This window comes from Haliaeetus albicilla, chromosome 22, assembly GCF_947461875.1.
Source record: "Haliaeetus albicilla chromosome 22, bHalAlb1.1, whole genome shotgun sequence".
In the NCBI taxonomy this organism is placed as follows: domain Eukaryota; kingdom Metazoa; phylum Chordata; class Aves; order Accipitriformes; family Accipitridae; genus Haliaeetus; species Haliaeetus albicilla.
In genome coordinates, this window is record NC_091504.1 from 5,788,722 (window position 1) to 5,794,391 (window position 5,670).

Here is a 5,670-nt window from a genome sequence, read left to right on the forward strand (position 1 = left end):
CTTCTCCACATTTCAGAAACAGGGACATTAAATTTAGCACAGAGGCTATGCTGGTGTCACTCTTGGACTTTCTGCTCGTCCTTTGGAAACACGCACGTATCTGGGCACGTCTTGAACCTTGGAAAAGACTGAACTTACCCAGGCTTGCCAGACTTGCTTAGTAGCCAAATTTTGCAGCTTTCTCTCCATTGCACGTCCTGCAGAGAGTGAGCTGGATGGTCCGCGCAGCAGGTGGCTGATTGCCGGGCTGCCACACACTAAAACCAAAACAGGGTAGGTTAGCTCTCCTCTGGTTTCAGGATTCCTGGGATTTTCACTCCATCAGCACAGAATAAAGTACCACCCGGTTCAAATGCAGAGGAAGCAAAGACAGACTGGGGTGAGAAAGGAAGACGGGCAAGAGTCTGAGGTCAGCCGAACCGAGGAGAGATGAGGTGTGAGTAAGAAACAAGATTGGGTGAAGACAGCAGGTGATTCAGACAGGGTCTTCCCAGCAAAGAGGAACTGCCCAAGGACAAGCAGTCCCAGTCTGATTTTCTTGATTTCTAGCCCTTTCCTGAAGGTCAGACAGCCAAAAGCCCAACAGGCTGCATCTTCTGCAACAAGGTAAGCATCAGCCCCCAGGCTACCGTTTTGCCAAGAGCCCCCCCAGAAACTACACAAGGTCCAGCAGCCTGGAGCCCCGAGCCCGCGGGCCACGCTCGGAGCTGGGCACCCCAGGGGTAGATGGTGGCTGAAGAAACCCTCAGGCGCAGGGAAGGGGAGGGAGTCCATGCTGACCAGCATGCTAGGAGGCAGCAGGCAGCGCTCAACAGCCCACCCCTCGCCTCCTTCTCGGAAAACACGCCACTGGACTCTGCTTAGTCCAACCTGGCCCCGCAGCACTCGACGAAAGGCAGAGCAACAGCAGAGCTGGCCAGGAAGCAGGGGGCTGCGGCTGGTCCCTCCAACCCCTCTTATTACTTGCTCTCTCTAGTTTCTACAGGGACATCCATTGCAACAGCAGAAGTGGAGGCGACTTCACACGAACCACTTCTTTGCTTAGACCTAACAAGTAAAACCACAGGAGATGTTAACTCCTGCAATGGAACGTCCTGCTCAAAGTTACTAACCGTACACAATTTCAATGCAGAGCTGCTCCTCTTTAAGGAGATTGATCATGCATCCCTCACCCCCTCCAGCTGGACCTCCAAGCCCCACACACAGAGCAACCAGCTAAGAAAGCAGACAGAAAACAGCAAAGTCTGCAGGAAGTCTGGTATCAAGGAGCCTCCCTCACCTTCAAGTCCAAGATATTTTCTGGCTCTGGTCATCTTGTCTTCAGCACGATCACAATTAAATACATTCAGTATTGGGTTTAGGGTCTTAGGGGGATGTATTGTGGTAGGAGCAAGAGAAAACAATGCGTTTGTTACTGGGTTTTGTTTTAGTTTAGGCATTTACTTACTTGGGGTTTGTCGATAACCCTGAGGATCTTGCAAAGCTAGCACCGATTGCTTTACTTTTCAGTAAAAACAAAAATGAGAAAGAAGGCCACATACAGCTTTTCTCTCCTTCAGGTATTCCAGAAAGAACTTGCCCTACTACCAGCTCCATCTGGCAAATGACTAAAAACCTCTGTCCCCAGATGATCAGTGATAAGACACTATGCCAGGAAGTGATGTGATGATGCAATTGGTAACAGCTAAGAGGTGCTTCTTCTAGCACTGACTCTTGGTGACCTACGCTGGACCAGATTCAGACAGGACTGCTAGAGTCAACAGCAGCTGCAAAGTTATAACCGCATATGTTTCCCAGAGCATATGAAAGCCTGCTGGAAGGATTCACCCTAAAGGACAGGAACCACGCTTGGCAATATTGTCTCTAGCTTGGGTTGTTTCCTTCTGTGGATTGTAGGGAGAGGAGTCTTTATGCATGAGGAACTTGCCTTTCAATCACTTTGACAGAAGACTTGCTCCATAAACAAAGGAAAACATTTCAGTTGAATTGGTGCAGTTTGAACTTTATTTAAAACAGCTGTAATCTAATCTGCACAGTGCTGGGGCAGCATCCAACCTCTGCAATAGCCAGGGAAACTCCAGAACAGCAACATCACTCTGCACGGGGCCAAGCGTTGAGTCAGGGTAGATTAAAGCGTGTAATCTGACCTATGCTGGATCAAGTCCAGGAAACTAGTAACCTGACTTCTTCCTAAACTTCTTCTTAACACCCTAAGAGTGAGGGGGGATAAAAACAACAACAACAACAAAGCACAATTAGAAGATACTTCTGCAAAGCAAGAGTTAAAAAAAAAATCCATGTAAAGGCATATACTTTGATATCAATTAGCCAGGTTAGTTTGAGACCAGCTGCAGAAATGCATGTGCTGACTAGAGGTTAAGGGCACAACAGCCTTTAACAGTCTTGGAATATTCAAGTGGAAGAATTTGTTTAAAAGCATGGTAATATTACAGGCTTGTAGACCATTACAAAACACTTTTCATAGTTGCTTTGCTGTTTATCTTATCACCTACTTCAGCTTTAATTCCCTCAAATTCACGATGGAGTTTTATTTACACAAGTGCTGAAGTTGTATACCTACTGTAACTAGTACACAGACCTGACAGTATTGAAAGACCATGGTTTTAACACAGGTCACAAAACCAAGGTAACCATTTTATAAACTCAAGGTGTAGCTCTGCGAAAAGCCACTTAAGTAACATGGGTTCTCTTTCTTAATTTTAACCTGTGAGTAAACCTAAGCCTTGCACTCTTAAGTTTTGGGTTTTTTCGAGGGGAGAAGGAGGAATAAGGCCTCTCAAACCCACTAAGGCACATTTTCTAGGAGATGAATTGCACTTGAAGCAAGCTGGAAACCAGAGGTAATAGGGAAAAAAAAGGTAAGTATATGGTCATGGTCATGCTTTCTCCACAAGTTTGGAATACCAGCAGTAGGGGGAATGCTGGAGAATGAAGGCCGTGCAAGATAGCTACATGCCCCTTCGGTCTTGTCACTAGGGTTTGAGGTGGATGCTTAAGATGATCAGAGCTCAGAATTGCGGTTTAAGCCAAGCAACTAATTTTAAAAGAAGTCAGGGGTATCTGTTGTCCGCACAGCAAACTGGGACTTCAGCTGTCAACGCAGTTTGCAAGCTGCACTATTCAGAGGGTGTGAATTCAAAACCTGGAAATACTAGAAGCAGGAAAGCAGTGTTCCTAGTCTCCTCAAATTTACTCTACCATGACATCATCATTTTGTAGAACATATTTTTTGTGGCACTGCCCTGCCCGCCTTACATTTGGTTTACTTGTTTGGGGTTTTTAAGCAGATCCCACGTGCATTAAAAAAAAAAAAAAAAAAAAAAAAAAAAATTATTTTTGGAAGACAGTATTTTACAGTACATACGAAAATACTCTGGAAAAACATACAACTTCATTTACAAAAACACCAAGTTATAAAGAAATTACAATAAAGAGATAGCACAACATTTCTTTCATAGGATCAGAACTTCTCCCCACCCCTCAAAAAACCCTCATGCACTTAACTGGGTAAGCAGTGTTACCGGTTTACAGAACTGGAACTTCAGACTACTACAAGTTTTCATGTAACCACGTAGAACAGCTTTCAGGGTTTATCTGAAAACACTCTCTGCATGCCAATTCCTTTCAAGACTCTACCTTGCAGGTGGGTAGCAGTGTCACAACAGCCTTGGCTATTGCAATGTTTAAGTACATCTTCAGCTGTGTGTTCTGAGTTTAGCTTTCCTACCCAGCGACAACAAAAAAGCCCTCAAGTCTCATGCTGGAGCAGTCTCAAGACAAAAATCAGATACAACGGCATGGGACACGTCTATCATCTCCATACCTTGGTAGCATCCTCTGCTGCATTGTCTTCAATACGTCAATTATTTATGGGCCTCCATGGGAGGCAATACTTGTGTAGCGCGTGGCCGTGTTAGGCAGGGGACAGCTGCTAGCTGAGGAAGCTGAGCACCATTGTGATAGATGACCAGGAGTGTATGTGCCAAACGGGAAAATAGTTTAAGACAAGAACAATATATGCACATGCACTAGGAAAGCACAAATGAATACAAGCACGTTCATACACACTTGAAACCACAACGTGGTTGCAGTAACTACTTAACCTGTTTACATACATTCTGAATCCAAGTCACAGGGCAGCTTGGTTTTTGTGGCCTTTTCCAAAGCTGTTTCAGCTAGTGACAGTCAAGACTTTTAAAAAGACTAATAGGGATAACTCTTACAAGAATATATTTGGGAAATGAAGACTGAAAAAAGTTAAACTAAAAAGCATATTTTTGTTTACATCAATAAACGCGTAGAGTATTGATGTGAGGTAGTCTAGGCACTAGAAGAGTCCATTCAGCTTTTCAGTTAGCCCACTGAGTAAAACCCCTTCCCAATTACATTGTCTGTAGATCTGCTGCTGACATCTTCTGGATTGCCACCGCCTTTGAATGCTGAATCCTGGCCAGTTAACTAGAAGAACAGAACACACAGACTCAAAATTAATTGCTATACTGAAGTTACCTTCATATTTGAGTACAGCTTCCAGTCAACACATTAAACATATTAGTGGCCATTCTTAAAACAACATTTAGACAACACTACCCTTACCACACAGGAATCTCAAGCCTCGCAAGAAGTCGTACTACCCAAACCTTGAACTCTGTACCTGAAGTATTCAACAGTAGGTAACAGTTCTGCAAGCTGATTCTTTACAAGTGTCAAAATTGAGTTTTTTCTAGTTGTTCTGTGCCTCAAATCAGACGTCAAGCCACACAAACAGCTGTTTAAGGAGAGTTATGTATAGCAAGAAAACAAATCAAGCATTCATCAAAAGCCTCCACAAAAACAAGATTTAACAAGCAACTCCACACGGTCATTTCAGCAGTGGACAACCTGTTGAGTAGGCTGCTGATTTCTAAAGCAGCGAAACTATCAAGAGGCATTCAAAAATCATCTGCCAGAACAAGATTAGCTCATACATCCACATTTATAAGATTCATATCCTCTTCCTTTTGAGATTTGGGGTTTTTTTCTGAATTAAGAACTGCTTCCAGTTCATTGAGCAATCGGTCAGTGCAGTAATATACAAGTACAGTAGCATTTGGAGAGCCTGCCACCAGACCAAAAACAGTCACTAGTGCCAGATCTTGGGAAAAAAAGAATTGTTTAATAGCTATACAGTACGTTCAAGACAATTTCTCACACCTACATCCTAGTAAAACTAGCATTATGCTTAAATTTAGATTCCTGAATCCACTGGGGATGCATATATGCATTTCTTCTCAGTTATGTCATTCATTGCACATCAAGAATTAATTCTACTTCAAACCCTCCCTGGCCTAGCCCCCCTTCCTTACCTTTTCTCCGTCTGCTAGTGTTTTGGGGCGTTCTTCTGATGGAGGTGAATGAGGTCCTTCAGTGGTCACTGAATAAGGTCGTTTAGGTGCAGTGTTCTTAGGATCTGTAATTCGAGTCCCACTTAATTCGTGCTGTCCTTGGACAAAACGTGCTCCTGGTTGAGAAGCTGTGCTACGTCCTGGAATGGTGCTACCAACTGGAGGTCCCAATGTTCGTATTGCAACTGTAGCCTCCACTTCTGTAAGAGACACCGCGCTTCTAGAGTTCAGCCATGAAATTAAAGACTGCATTCCACCCACTACG

At 43.9% G+C, this 5,670-nt stretch overlaps 1 long non-coding RNA gene across 1 annotated transcript; it reads right to left on the reverse strand.

Annotated features, from left to right (window-relative positions):
- Positions 1-1,394: 1,394 nt before the first annotated feature.
- On the reverse strand, positions 1,395-5,529 carry LOC138690413 (uncharacterized). Its single transcript, XR_011329252.1, has 3 exons — positions 5,367-5,529; positions 4,408-4,479; positions 1,395-2,210 (listed from the first exon to the last, which is right to left on the reverse strand). It is a non-coding gene; the product is annotated as an uncharacterized lncRNA (long non-coding RNA).
- Positions 5,530-5,670: the final 141 nt, after the last annotated feature.